Below are 15,678 nucleotides of genomic sequence, written 5' to 3' on the forward strand. Positions count from 1 at the left end.
CTTGGTTTAATAATCTGTGTAAAACTTGTACAATATAAAGGTGAACAGTAAAATTCATGCTAATAATTTAAGTTTTAAATTTTTCTTTACTTAGAATGAATTAAACAGCAAATACACACCATGATAAGTGGAGAGAGACCATAGAAGAAAGGAGAAAGCTTTATGTCTTAGTATCTTTAATGATACTTTCTTCCTGCTTTGAACAAGGGGCCCTGCATATTCATTTTGCCCTGGACCCCTAAAATTATGTAGCTAGCCTGTTGTCAAGGTTGCCCTTTCTCAGTGTAAATGTTTTGAGAATGAATAACATTACCTGTGAGGAGAATGAATCTTTAGCTTATGAGGGGTTGAATTAATTTATTAGCATATATCTCCTCTGAATTGGAATGCTGTACCTTGTGACAGGTTGTTGTTGTTTTTTCATTGAAGATAAATGAAAGATAGTCATTGATAAAACATTGTAGGGTGGTTGGTTAAACTCGAAGGCTCTGATGTCAGGCAGACCCAGCTCTATCACTTATTAAGAATTAATTATAGCCGTGGGCAACTTAACCTCTGAGCTTTGGTTTTTCTTGTCTTTAAATCAGGGGTAGTTACAGAATATGGAGGGATGTGAGGATTAAATTTATCTATTCATCCAACAAATAGATATATAAATATGTGTACATATATGCATATATATTTGTATATATATGCATATATATGTGTGTACATATATGCATATATATATTTGTTATTGATTTCAGAGAGGAAGGGAGAGGGAGAGAGAGATAGAAACATCAATGATGAGAATCATTGATCTGCTGCCTCTTGCACACCCCCAATTGGAATTGAACTCAGGACCCTTCAGTCCTCAGGCCGACGCTCTATCCACTGAGCAAACGGGCTAGGGCTCCAACAAATAGTTCTTTTATTTTTTTTTTTGATTGGTTGTTTCTTCTTCTTCTTCTTTTTTAAATATATCTTTATTGATTTCAGAGAGGAAGGGAGAAGGAGAGAGAGATAGATACATCAATGATGAGAGAGAACCACTGATTGGCTGCCTCCTGCATGTCCCCTATTGGGGATCAAGCCCGCAACCCAGGCATGTGCCGTCAACCGGAATCGAACCTGGGACCCTTCAGTCCTCAGGCTGACTCTCTATCCACTGAGCCAAACCAGCTAGGGCAACAAATATTTCTTAAGCATTTATTATGTGCCAAGTGCTGTTCTTTCTAGGTTCTGGGGATACAACAGTCAATGAAACAATACAATTTTAATATACTAAGAGGAAAAATTAAGCAGAAAAAGAATGTGGGGATTTTCTGGTTGATGGGGCATATAGGAGGTTTTCTTATTTTCTTTTTTATATGTTTTTTATTGATTTGAGAGAGAGAGAGAGAGAGAGAATGAGAGAATCATCAATATGACATGAGAGAGAAATGCTTCCTGAAACAACTTCTGTATGCACCCTGCCCAGGGATCAATCCTGCAACCTAGGTGTGTACCCTGACTGGGAATCAGACTCGCAACCTTTCAGTGCAGGGGATGACACTCAACCAACTGAGCTATACTGGGCAGGGCTGGGAGGCTTTTTTTTTTTTAAATTTTAAAGAGGGGTTAGGGGAAGGCTTCACTGAGATGACACTGAAGGAAAATCCTGAAGGGAGCCATGTATACCAGTATTTCGGGATGGAGTGATTCAGGCAGAGGGAAAGGCAGAGGCCTTAAGGTGGGCTTGTGGCTGGTTTTCAAGAAACAGCAAAGAGGCCAGTGTATCTGTAGCAGGATGGACAAGGGAAAGTAATGGGAGATAATTATTATTGGTGTTTTAGGAATCGTTCACTGGAGGGGCTCTCAGAGTTCCTCTTTGCCTTGGGTATATGTTGTGCTGCTGTTGGTCCAAAAGTGGAAGGCCTTGTCAGAATTAGAAATTTTTTTTTTATATTTTATTGATTTTTTACAGAGAGGAAGGGAGAGAGATAGAGAGTTAGAAACATCGATGAAAGAGAAACATCGATCAGCTGCCTCCCGCACATCTCCTACTGGGGATGTGCCCGCAACCCAGGTACATGCCCTTGACCGGAATCGAACCTGGGACCCTTCAGTCCGCAGGCCGACGCTCTATCCACTGAGCCAAACCGGTTTCGGCCAGAATTAGAAATTTTAACTTTGGAATAAAGAAATTGGAAAAGGCAAGATATTTCCTCAGATATTCTCCTAATATAAGACCTCTAAAACATCTGGCTAAATTATTAAAGCAAATAAGAACAGATAGAAAATTTGTTGTTTCTAATAAGATCATTGAATTTAGTTCATGATTTTGCATCATTTAAAGATTTGCAGGATATCCATATCATAACATTGAGACCTTCAGAAATATTTAATTATTGTGGAGAACTAGAATGTTAACATTACTGTATCAATGATTTCAAGTTAGGATGTAAGTTAGAAGATTCAGGGTTTTATTCCCCAGTAGAGGTTTTTCCTAGAATCCTCACTGGATCCAGTCTCTAAAGGCTGGGGAAGCTGTTTTCCATGACATCACCCTTGGATTACTTCTGCTTGTAGTGAGGAATGAGCAGAGGAGCATTAAATTAAAATCTTCTGATGAAAAAAATAGCATTGAAGCAGGAGTGGTTTTTATTCTTGCAAGGTTTCGTGTATTACAGGATGACTAAACGCTAAGCATACCTGAAAAGTGAAGTAATTTGGGTAATAGGTACTAACCTGGAGGCTGAAGGACCAGAGCCTCCCTAAAAGCTTAGTTAAACGGTCATTTGCAATTTGGTCTTGATCTATAAAAACATTTAGATGGACAAGGAAGACTTTCTAGTATTAAACAAATTAAAGTCAATTTACACAGCCTTTCCTCCCATATTAAACATATTTCTCAATTTGAGTATTCTATCTGAGGGTAAAATGACTGCTAACAGAGCTAATGAAGTCAGTCTATTTTCAAAATTTTTCTGTCCTTTTAGATTGAGAAGCTGGCCTCTTTGAGATTGTTAAATTTAATAATTTTACTATATAGGTTACAGAAATTTTATGAATCAGAAATTCTGTTTTATCTGTAGTAATTCTTGCATTTTTTTTTTTTAGTATGAAAGCATGGCATTTTGTGCATAGGCATCAACTTGGGTAGACTAAGTTTGAGGATGAAGGTAATATGAAATAATTTAAATTTTTCATTGAAGATAGTATATCAACCTCTGAGAATCTAGCTTTTGTACTGGATAATTTAGGGTTTGTATGAATTTTCAAGCAGCTGTTGGGGACTGTGAAAGCATTAAATTATTGTTGATGGCATAAACATGGAGGTTAGTTAATTTTGAAACATCTATTGAATTGTGTAGAGTTTTGCCTTCAAATCAGAAAATCAGAATGGCAGCCTTCTAACTGAAAAGGAAGCATTTAATTCCTTTCCTTTTAATTTCCTGTCGAATTTTACCCCCACCAGACTTTTTTCTTTACTGGTCACTAGAGAGTTTGAACTGTTAGAAATTTCTGTGATATAAATAGCAGTAATAGTCTTCCAGGGCAGAGGTAGATTGGTGTAAGTGTGTGTGTTGTCATTTATCCCTTATCATTGTAACTGTCAGTTGTACTCAAAGCTTTTGGTCTGAGGACCTCGTTATACTCTTAAAAATTATTGGGGTTCCAAAGAGCTTTTGTGTATGTGGGTTGTATCTATATTTACCATAATAGAAATTTAAACTGAAAAATTAAAAAAAAACTCATTTGTAATTCATTTTAAAAAACCCTACTCGTTTATCTAAATAGCATTTTTTAAAAATATATTTTATTGATTTTTCACAGAGAGGAAGGGAGAGAGATAGAAAGTTAGAAACATCGATGAGAGAGAAACATTGATCAGCTGCCTCCTGCACATCTCCCACTGGGGATGTGCCCGCAACCCAGGTACATGCCCTTGACCGGAATTGAACCTGGGACCTTTCAGTCCGCAGGCCGACGCTCTATCCACTGAGCCAAACCGGTTTCGGCTAAATAGCATTTTTTAATGAAAAATAAATATTCTCCAAAAGAGTGAAAAACTTGGTGAAAAGAGTGGCATTATTTTATATTTTTGCAAATCTCTTTAATGTCTGGCTTAATAAAAGACAATGGGCTTCTTATCACTTCTGCATTCAATCTGTTATGGTATTACACATATAGTCTCTGGAAAACAGAATAAGTGAAAAAGGCAAATAACTTTAAAAATTATTATGAAAATAGTTTTGACCTTGCAAAGTCCTTTTAGGGGACTAGGACATCAGTTGTCCCTGGACCACACTTTGAGAATCACTATATTAATTGTTCTGAAGTGTAGAAAATGCGAGACTGTCTTTTTTCTCTCGTCAGTTCCAAGTTTATGAAATAAGACAAACTCTTCTGTACTTCTTTCCTAGTAGTGTAAGAATACCTTGTCATTTAGTTTACCTTGATTTGGTTAACCCTTTTGGAAAACCTACCATTTCAAATTCTGACGGACAAATATAGAATATATACATATACAGGTTTATAAACCATGATTTCCCTTATGTGATGATATATTTTGAAAAGTGAGAATACAGCCCTGATTGGTTTGGCTCAGTGGATAGAGCGTTGGCCTGCGGACTGAAAGGTCCCAGGTTCGATTCCGGTCAAGGGCATGTACCTTGGTTGCGGGCACATCCCCAGTGGGGGGTGTGCAGGAGGCCGCTGATCGATGTTTCTCTCTCATCGATGTTTCTAACTCTCTATTCCTCACCCTTCCTCTCTGTAAAAAATCAATAAAATATATTTTAAAAAAAAAGAAAGAAAAGTGAGAATACAGAATTTCTGTACGTTAAACATTTTATATGTTGGTAAGTATCTTTTCTCAAAGTCCCTTATGGATCTCCCCTCAGCCCTCATTGATTTATAGAGTTCGTTTTTCCCCATTGCTTTTCAGAGAGAGTCGAGGGGAGGGGGAGAGAGAGAGAGAGAGAGAGAGAAAGAGAGACGGTTGTGAGAGACATGGATTGGTTGTCTCCTGCATGCGACCCAACCAGGGCTGGGGATCAGATGGAACCTGCAACCCAGGTATGTGCCCTTGAATGGGAATCAAACCTTGGGACCCTTTGGTACCAACACTCTAACCACCTGGTAACATTGGCCAGGGTGATTGATAAAGTTCTTATTTGAGTTTTGTTTTCATTTTACAATTAGTTTTTATAATTATTTATTAAATTGCTGTAACTCTTTATTTAGAGAATTCTAATGCATAAGGTTTTGCATATTTTCTTTTTTATATTCTTACACTTTGCTTTTTCTAGTTCTTATTTTTTATTTGCTTGTGATATTTTAAGCTTCACTTTTTTCCCTTTTCTTTATAGCTTCCAAGGTTTGTATTGTGAACAAGTTGGTTGTTTCATGTGTTCATTTGTAAGCTTGATTGTTTGATGTCTTACACATTGATGTTATAGATCTGTACTGTCCAACCAAGTATAATGGAAGCCACATATGGAATTTAAAATTTTCTCATAGCCACAGTTTAAAAAAGTAAAAAACAAGTGAGTTTCATTTTAATATATTTTATATAACCAAGTATATTTAAAATATGTCAACATGTTTCCAGTATAAAATTTGTATAATGAGATATTTTATATTCTTTTTGGGGGGGATAAATCTTCAAAATCTGTTCTCAATTTTTCAATTTGGACTAGCTACATTGGCTTTCATATTGAACAACACAGAGATAAAGGAGAGTAGCTACTCTGCTTAGGGCAGAAAAGCCCAAGGAGCCTAGAAAAGCTAGACAATTTTACTTGTGTGATGAGAAAAAATGGAAAACAATGTCACTGCAAAATGAGGCTGTGTTTTGACTACTAGTACATGTCCTAATCTCTCATAGACTTGTATTGTGATAAACTTTAGGGAGGTGTGGAGCCTATAGAGGAAAATTGGAGGGGTGTCAAGTTACTATGGTCTTGTGGGTGATAAGGAGCATTAGGCAAGAGTTGGACAAGGGAAGCCAGCATTGATTGACCTCCAGTGGGTATCTTGCTTGAGGCTAGACATTTAACTTACCTTAATTCATTTAATTACCACCTCAACTTAAGATGATGATTATTATTCCTAATGGTGGAAACTGAGGTCAGGAAGTTAACTAAGTTTCTCCAGGTCACACAGGTGGTAAGTACTAGCAAGCTCTCTGATTTCAAAGCTTTTGTTCTTTCTAACCACAGTATTTTGTGTTTTTTTAAAAAATATATTTTTATTGATTTCAGAGAGGAAAGGAGAGGGAGAGAGAGATAAAAACATCAATGATGAGAGAGAATCATCGATTGGCTGCTTCTTACATGCCTCCCACGAGAGACTGAGCCTGCAACCTGGAACGTGCCCTGGCTGGGAATTGAACTGTAACCTCCTGGTTCATAGGTCAATGCTCAACCACCGAGCCACATCAGCCAGGCATGTGTGGGTTTTTTTTTTGTTTGTTTGTTTGTTTGTTTTTGCAAATCAGATTCTAGTCTTAACTCTATTTCTAACTAGTTGTATGACCTTGAAGAAAAGTTTCACCTGTGGACTTAGTACTTCATTTGTCCAGTTAGAGTTGACCTGGATCCCTGAGAGACTACTGAGAAGGTGAGCTTGGGTTATAAGTACTGTTGCTAGGGAGAAGGGTTTCTCCAGAGTTAAATAAACTGTTAAGGGATCAGGTTTATTATCTTGGTTTCAGTAGCACCATTAAGGGGTCTAATAATAAGCCCTAATGTTATGGAGTACTTAAGGGCCATATACTGTTCTGTCTTTACATGTATTAACTCATTTAATCCTCACAGTCACCTATGAGGTAGGTTCTATTAATATTAGTATTGCCTTTTCACAGATGAGGGCAGTGGAACAGAGAGGCTAAGCAGTTTGCCCCAAGGCCACAGAAGTAATACGAGGTAGAACTAGGATTCAAACATAGCTGACTCCAGACCTGTACTCTTAACTCACTACTTATGTTCGGAGACTTATATCATGTTCGTCAGCTAATCACTGTGTATTTTATCACTTGCTACTTGAACATATACTTCCCATAAAAGTGTAAAATACTGCCACTGCTCTAAAGCTGTTAGTCTTATTGATAGATGCACCAAGCTTTTTCATGTAGAAAATAAGTTACTACATGTCTCAGCTGGCTGGTGTGGCTTAGTGAAGTGTCATCCCTTGCACCAAAAAGTGGACCATTTTGATTCCTAGTCAGGGCACATACTCAGGTTGCTGGTTCGGTCCTAGTCAAGATACACAGGGGAGGCAACCAATCTATATTTCTCTCTGACATTGATGTTTCTCTCTCTCTCTCCCCCTCCCTTCCTCTCTCTCTAAAATCAATTAAAAAACATAAAAATTAGTTTTTGAGGTCAGTTTAGATCAGATAAACTTGACAAGTGCATTGTTATGACTTGAAAAATAGCTATAGTTTATTTACTTTGCATATCTATAGAAGTTCATTATATAGTTGTAAAATCATGTAAAATTGATTAAATGATAATTTTATGATTAAAAATTTTAGATATCATTATGTTGAATGCTCTAATTTTACAGATGAAAAGATAATACCAAGAAAGTAGAGCTAGCCCGAGGGGTTTGGCTCAGTGGATCTGCGGACTAAAGGGTCCCAGGTTCAACTCCGGCCAAGGGCACATGCCTGGGTTGTGGGCTCAATCCCCCCCAATAGGGGCATGCAGGAGGAAGCCAATCAATGATTCTCTCTCATTGATGTTTCTCTCTCTATTCTTCTCCCTTCCTCTCTGAAATCAATAAAAATAAATAAAAAGAAAGTAGATATTTCTGTTCTAAAACTGTATTAGGGAAAACCTACCTAAGTTAGTAAAAGGGGAGAATTTATTCTAAGAATGTGAGGATTTCTTTCACAACCCAAAGGCAGAAATAGAGCTAGGCCTAGGAACTTTAAAAATTAAGGTGTTGGGGAGCATTCCCTATCCTCTTAACATTATTCTGAGTTGACTGATTTTTTTGAATTAAACATTTTATTAACTGAGCAAGAAAACAGTACAAGTTCTAAAATGGGCAATCTGCCGAACTGGTTTGGCTCAGTGGATAGAGCGTCGGCCTGCGGACTGAAGGGTCCCAGGTTTGATTCCGGTCAAGGGCATGTACCTGGGTTGCGGGCACATCCCCGGTGGGGGGCGTGCAGGAGGCAGCTGATTGATCTCTCTTATCGATGTTTCTAGCTCTCTATCCCTCTCCCTTCTTCTCTGTAAAAAATCAATAAAATATATATATTTAAAATGGGCAATCTCACCACACACGCACGCGTGAGCACACGCACCCCAACTTAACTATAGTTTCACATATGTTAACTTTATGATGGTGCAAAAGTGATATCCCAAGATCTTGGTTTCTAATGCCATCCATAGGGCTCTTTGAAGAGGTACCTGATTCTAAGACTGTTCCTAGATTGCGTTCCTTTTCTTTGTCTCCGCCATCTTCTGCGTCCGCTGACGTCACCTGCGTCCCCCATCTTCGCCTGCGTCCCCCATCTTGTGCGTCCGTCTTGTGCGTCCGCTGACGTCACTGCGTCTCCCATCTTCGCCTGCGTCCGCCATCTTGTGCTGCTGTCGTTTGGTGCGTAGCTCAGCTTCTGCGGAGCCTGTCGCTGGGGAGACACCCCTCCCTAACCTAGGTGACCACGTCGTTGTCCCTTTCATCCTCTGTGGTGAGTCCGGTCTCCAGAACCCATGACTCAATCCCAGAGGAGAAGACCTTAGAGCGCGGGGGTGCGCGGTGAGGGGTGCGGGGTGCGCGGTGAGGAGTGCGGGGTGCGTGGTGAGGGGGGACTTAACTCTATGATACTCAGGCCACGTGGCAGCAGAAGTTCCAGGTCCAGTTAGACACAGTGCATGCCTTTCTCTTTTTCCCTTAATTTCTCTCTTCTAAATCTTTGACGAAAGGGTGTTCATCTTGATTCATTTTCCCCACCTGGTCAGGGTCGGATCGCAGGGTGGAAACCTGTCTGCTGGGAACCCCCGGTCGGTGGGCTGTGGGTGCCCAGAGGAGAGTGGATACTGAGTTTACATATTTAGGATCAAATTTTGACTCGCAGATTACCAATCCTCCCCGTCTTTTTTTCTTGCTTCTTTGACGTATGATGTTTCCATCATAGTGTAAGTATCTGGAACCTAGATCTTTTTTTTTTTGAGAAAGCATAATCTGCCGCCCTCAAGATCGCACCTGAGGCTATATTTTATTGATTTTAGAGAGAGAGGAAAGGAGATAGAAACATAGATGAAAGAGAAACATGGATGGGTTACTTCCTGCACACACCCTGACCGGGGATCAAACCTGCAACCTAGCCCTAGCTGGTTTGGCTCAGTGGCTAGAGCACCGGCCTGTGGAGCGAAGGGTCCCAGGATCGATTCCGGTCAGGGGTTGCGGGCTCAGTCCCTAGCAGGTGCGTGCAGGAGGCAGCCGATCAATGATTCTCTCTCGTCGCTGATGTTTCTATCTCTCCCTCTTCCTTCCTCTCCAAAATCAATAAAAGTAAATAAATAAAAAAGTAGAGCTATTTCTGTTCTTATACTGTATTAGGGAAAACCTACCTAAGGTAGTAAAAAGGGAGGATTTATTCTAAGAATGTGAGGATTTCTTTCACAACCCAAAGGCAGAAATAGAGCTAGGCCTAGGAACTTTAAAAATTAAGGTGTTGGGGAGCATTCCCTATCCTCTCAACTTTATTCTGAGTTGACCATGTTTTTTTGTATTAAACATTATTTTGTTAACTCAGCAAGAAAACTAACAGCGCAAGTTTTAAAATGGGCAGTCTCCCCCTTCCAGCCCCCCCCCCACTTGCGAGCGCGCGCGCGCGCACTTGCACACATGCACACTCCCCAACTTAAGATAGTTTCACATATATTTTAACTTTATGATGGTGCAAAAGTGATATCCCGAGATCTTGGTTTCTAATGCCATGCATAGGGCTCTTTGAAAAGAAACCTGATTCTAAGACTGTGTTCCTAGATTGCTTTCCTTTTCTTTGTCTCCGCCATCTTGTGCGTCCGTCTTCTGCGTCCGCTGACGTCACCTGCGTCCCCCATCTTTGCCTGCGTCCGCCATCTTGTGCTTCTGTCGTTTGGTGCGTAGCTCAGCTTCTGCGGAGCCTGTCGCTGGGGAGACACCCCTCACTAACCTAGGTGACCACGTCGTTGCCCCTTTCATCCTCTGTGGTGAGTCCGGTCTCCAGAACCCATGACTCAATCCCAGTGGAGAAGACCTTAGAGCGCGGGGGTGCGCGGTGAGGGGTGCGGGGTGCAGGGTGCCCGGTGAGGAGGGACTTAACTCTATGATACTCAGGCCACGTGGCAGCAGAAGTTCCAGGTCCAGTTAGACACAGTGCATGCCTTTCTCTTTTTCCCTTAATTTCTCTCTTCTAAATCTTTGACGAAAGGGTGTTCATCTTGATTCATTTTCCCCACCTGGTCAGGGTCGGATCGCAGGGTGGAAACCTGTCTGCTGGGAACCCCCGGTCGGTGGGCTGTGGGTGCCCAGAGGAGAGTGGATACTGAGTTTACATATTTAGGATCAAATTTTGACTCGCAGATTACCAATCCTCCCCCTCTTTTTTTCTTGCTTCTTTGACGTAGGATCAAACCTGCAACCTAGCCCTAGCTGGTTTGGCTCAGTGGCTAGAGCACCGGCCTGTGGAGCAAAGGGTCCCAGGATCGATTCTGGTCAGGGGTTGCGGGCTCAGTCCCTAGCAGGGGCGTGCAGGAGGCAGCCGATCAATGATTCTCTCTCCCTCTCCCTCTCCCTTCCTCTCTGAAATCAATAAAAATAAAATAATTAAAAAAACAAACCCCCTGCAACCTAGGTATGTGCCCTGATGGGAATTAAACCGGCAACTTTTTGGTGTATGGGATAACGCTCCAACCGAGCCACCCGCCGCATAGTATCTCTTTTTAAAAATTTCCTTTAGATGGAACTGTTGAATAGAGAGTTACTTTGACAAGAAGTGAAATATATGGTTTTAAGCACTGTTGAAATAGATTAATGAAACACAAAGCAGTCTACTCTAAAGCATATGAACGCTGATGTGTAGCCTTCTATTATTAAATCTCCATTAAATGTGACCAATACATCTTGATGAGTCAGAGTAATAATTGGTATCCATAATGATGCTGAGAAAGATAATGAAATATTAAATTTTTCATCCAGTTTAATTTCTTTGTTCTAATTATTTTGGAAATTGATAATCAGTGTGATGTTGATAACCAGAATTTGTGATTATTCAGACACTACCTTTTTATCCTGGTACTCATTTGTGTGCAATGCCTCATATCACTTAGAAAATTCTAAGCTCATTAAATTTTACCTTTAAAAACAATTTTGGGGGAAAAGTCCCATAGTTTACTTTAATCTTTAGTGTATTAGTAAAGTAGTTTTTCGAAGGGTCTAAAATATTTCATACTATTTTCCAAATTATAGATAGCTCTCTTGTGCTTTATTTTTCCAGAATGAAAGTATATAGCTTTTGGATTAATGAAGTACTAATAAAAATTTTGATATTCTATCTTGTGAATACTTTGCTGTCTTAAGTAAGTGAACATATGATGTGGTACAATCAATAAGACTTCAAGGTAACTTAGAGACAAATGGGGACAAAGAGGCACCTAGAATGCCTCTTGATAAGATGGGAAATACAAAAGAACTGGTTGGGGGAAGATATAATTATGATTCTGTTTAGAAATGATTTTGAGATCCCTGTGGGGATCCAGAAGTGACAGGCAATCTGCTATCTAGAGTACTGGTATGAGGATGGAGATTGTCAAGGTAACAGTAAAGAAAGGTATTAGTGAAAGCTATGGGTTTAGGTGAGATCACGTAGGGAGACAGTGCTTAGATGAGATGAAAAAAAAAGGTGCAAGCCCTAGCCGGTTTTGCTCAGCGGATAGAGCGTCAGCCTGTGTACTAAATGGTCCCAGGTTCGATTCTGGTCAAGGGCACATGCCCGGGTTGTGGGCTCAATCCCCAGTGTGGGGCGTGCAGGAGGCAGACGACCGATGATTCTCTCTCATCATGGATGTTTCTCTCTCTCTCCCCCTCTTCTTTCTCTCTGAAATCAACAAAAATATATTTAAAGAAAAAGAAAAAAGAAAAGCTGCAAGAACAGAATCCTAGGGAACACCAGTGATTAAGGAGTAGCTTAAGGAACATGAACTTAGGAAAGACAGAAATAAGCAGCCCAAGACTAGGAAAAGAATCAGGAAAATAGTGTCAGGCCAGTGGTGCTCAGTGGTTAAGCATTAACCTATGTACCAAGAAGTCACTGGTTCAGATAACCTGTCAGGACACATGCTCAGGTTGCAGGCTTGATCGCCAGTTGGGGAGGAAGGGTAGCGTGCAGGAGGCAGCCCATCAGTGTTTCTATCACTTCCTCGCTCTAAAAAATCAATTATAACATTTTAAAAAACAGTGTCATGAAGCTGAGTGATGAACTATGCTATGTTGCAGAAGGTTTCTGAGATAATAGGGACTGGGATATAACTACTGAATTTAGCAATTAAGGATTTTTTTTTAGATAAAAAAATGGATTTTTACAAAAACAATAATACGCTTTCATTGCAGATAGATTAAAAAACAAATTAGCGCCCTGACCAGTTTGGCTCTGTGGATAGAGCATTGGTCTGCAGGCTGGGGGAGGGGGTCCTGGTTTCAATTCTGGTCAAGGGCATGTACCTTGGTTTCAGGCACATCCCCAGTAGCGGGTGTGCAGAAGGCAGCTGATCGATGTTTCTAACTCTCTACCCCTCTCCCTTCCTCTCTGTAAAAAAGTCAATAAAATATATTTAAAAAAAAAAACAAATTAGTGAAAAGAGGGGGAAAAGGTAAAACTTCCTGATACTCTTCTATCCCAAGATAACCATTTTTAAAAAACGGGATTTTTAAAAAAAATGTTCACCCAAGGATATTTTTTCCATTGATCAGTGCCTGGGCCGGGGAGGAGCTTGCAACCAAGGTATGTGCCCTTGACCTGAATCGAACCCAAAACCCTTTGGTCTGCAGGCCGATGCTCTAGCCACTGAGCCAATCCAGTTATGGCCAAGGTAACTTTTAACCATTTGTGTATATGATTCTTTCAGACTTTTTTTTATTTTTTAAAAATATATTTTATTGATGTTTTTACAGAGAGGAAGGGAGAGGGATAGAGAGTTAGAAACATCAATGAGAGAATCATCAATCAGCTGCCTCCTGCAACACCCCCTACTGGGGATGTATCTGCAACCAAGGTACATGCCCTTGATCAGAATCGAACCTGGGACCCTTCAGTTCGTAGGCCGATGCTCTATCCACTGAATCAAACCCGTCAGGGCTAGACTTTTGTTTGTTAACGGTTGTGTGTGTTTTTTTTTAGATGACACCAGATTGGGATAACTACTGAATACATGGACTAATATGTTAAGAAGTTAAATACAGGGTGTCATAGACAACATGTTATTTTGTAGATCACCTTTTTAATTGGACATGGAAGAGTAATTCAAACAGGATGAGACTGGGGCTGGTGCATATTTACTTCATAGACAACATATTGATGAAGCAACAGTAAAATCTAGTGATAGCCTATTCACAAGAGTGGAGAAGTGTAGTGTTTTTAGCCTGTCTGTGGAAGCTGCCTTTTCACTCTCAGCAACTGAAGGCTCTGCCAAATCCAGGGTACAGAGATGATTCCTGAAAGGCATATACCTCCGTATCTAACATTGTGCCTGGCATACAGAGAGGCTCTTTCTTTTAATAAAGAAAGGGGGAGGCATTGACTGTAGAGTGGTGAGATTGGCAGTGATGGTTTCCCTCAGGAAGGAGGTAGAGCAGGTGATTGTAGAGGGTTCATAGTCCAAATAACCAATCAGGGAAAGGAAAGAGCTTGAGAAATTGAGTCTCATACTAGGAGGTCTAAGCTGGAAAAGGAGGACAGAGGTAAAGTTTGGAGATGACTGAGCAAGTGAAGAGAGAAAGAGGTTAAGCCAGAGAGTTGGGAAGTTAACAGTTATGATTTCAGGTGTGGATCCCTTCTGGATTGTGGTGAGGTCCAACAGGTTTGGGAATAAGGTTTTAAAATGGAGGAAGAGGGGAGGCTGTAGGATGAAGTGTTCAGGGAGCTTTGATTCTAGGTATTTGGATGAATGATCTTATGTGAGCATTAAAGAGGTGTAGGATATGACTCTTAGCCAGGTGCCAAAGTTGTCAGGAAATGTGGAGGAGAGATTGATCAGGATGTGAGTATCCTCCTCCTGTATAATAAGAGGCTGATATGTAAATTGTCCCCTTGGGAGTTCGACCACTTGCTATGATGTGCACTGACCACGAGGGGGTGTGGCGCAGAACGAAGGAAGGCCCCTATCGGCCCTGATTGCTGGCCAGGCCTAGGGACCATACCCAGACACGAATTTCATGCACCAGGCCTCTAGTATGATAGATAAGTGACAAGGAGAAATAGATGATGGATTTTTTTATCAGAGTGAAAGGCCATGTTTTAGAAAAAGGACAGTAGAAAGATAAGAGAAGGTTTAGAAGATAGGTTTGTAAGCTATAGGAGAGCACTTTGTTCTATGAAGAATATAGTATTTTTCTTATTTAAATCATACTGCAGAGAAAACTTGATGTGACCAGCATAAGCCTATAGGGGAGTTTGTTTACACTGAAGCAAGGTTCCACTGGGCACAGTGGAAAGGGTTGAGAGGGAATTGGGATGGGGAGATGGGTCGTTGGGGAGGATGCTCAGAGCTGTGTGAGGATGAGAATTGAGAGGATAGATGGTCTGGGTTGGGGTTCTGTGAAAAGGAGAAAATTACGTCATAAACAGTCTCTAATAGACTGACTTGGTTTATTTGGCTTTACTTAAGAGATCTATTTTAATTTCACTATCTTGGCTTCATTTCTGTGATATTTGAAAATGTGGTTTAATTTCCTTTTACATATTCATATTTTAAATATATAAGCAATGATACTTTTTAAAAGCAATGTTAATGAGGTAAGTAAAAAGGAGAAGTTAAACCTCAATAATTTTTGAACTCTCCCATCCAGGGACATCATTTTGGTATATAATCCTCTGGACTTTTTCTCATCTAAACATATACATGTGTATTTAATTTTTGAAAATATATTGTGTATATTGCAGTTGCCTGCTTTTTTCCACATAACAATAGCTAATAGATATCCTTTGTCAGAATAGGTAGTTGTTATAGTAATCCATTATAGAACTGTACCATATTTATTTAATAATCTTGTTATTGGGCTTTTGAATACTATCCAGTTTTTTATTATAAATAAGGCTAGAAAGAAAAACCTTGTGTGGACAACTTGGCATATTTATGTGAGCCCTTTGGGTACAATTCTAGGAGTTTCCAAGGTCAACAGTGTACTTTTAAAATTTCTTTTCTGTCTTTTTCTCATAATTTAATATTTGACTGAGACATCCTCTTTGTATTGTTAATCTGGGGACATGTTTAGATATATTTGGCGAGCAGTGTAAAAAAATCAATGAAATAGGCATATTATTGTTTGTAAGTTAACAATTTACCATTTTTGGTAGATATTTAATAAAGTTTTTTCCCCAGGTAGGGAAGCCAAAAACATTAGCCTGCAAATCTTTAGGTTATCTTCTCCCAAAAGGCTTGTACATTTAGGACATAGACAGTGGAATTGAGATAATTATAAAAAATTGTTTAAGCT

At 39.9% G+C, this 15,678-nt stretch overlaps 1 protein-coding gene across 7 annotated transcripts in view; it reads left to right on the forward strand.

The window, feature by feature from the left end:
• KLHL15 (kelch like family member 15) overlaps positions 1–15,678 on the forward strand; it is a 37,424-nt gene that overhangs the window by 2,756 nt on the left and 18,990 nt on the right. Inside the window, exons 3-4 of one of the 7 annotated variants that reach the window (XM_036304730.1) lie at positions 5,427–5,513; positions 6,496–6,588. The exons of 3 other annotated variants lie outside the window; for them this stretch is intronic. The gene's annotated coding sequence lies outside the window, so the exon portion shown is untranslated. Of the gene's footprint in view, positions 1–4,727; positions 5,514–6,495; positions 6,589–15,678 lie in introns of those variants that run through there. 3 more of the 7 variants (XM_036304732.1, XM_036304731.1, XM_036304734.1) reach the window with 3 other exon arrangements.

Source organism: Myotis myotis, unplaced genomic scaffold (assembly GCF_014108235.1).
Source record: "Myotis myotis isolate mMyoMyo1 unplaced genomic scaffold, mMyoMyo1.p scaffold_m19_p_4, whole genome shotgun sequence".
In the NCBI taxonomy this organism is placed as follows: Eukaryota; Metazoa; Chordata; class Mammalia; order Chiroptera; family Vespertilionidae; genus Myotis; species Myotis myotis.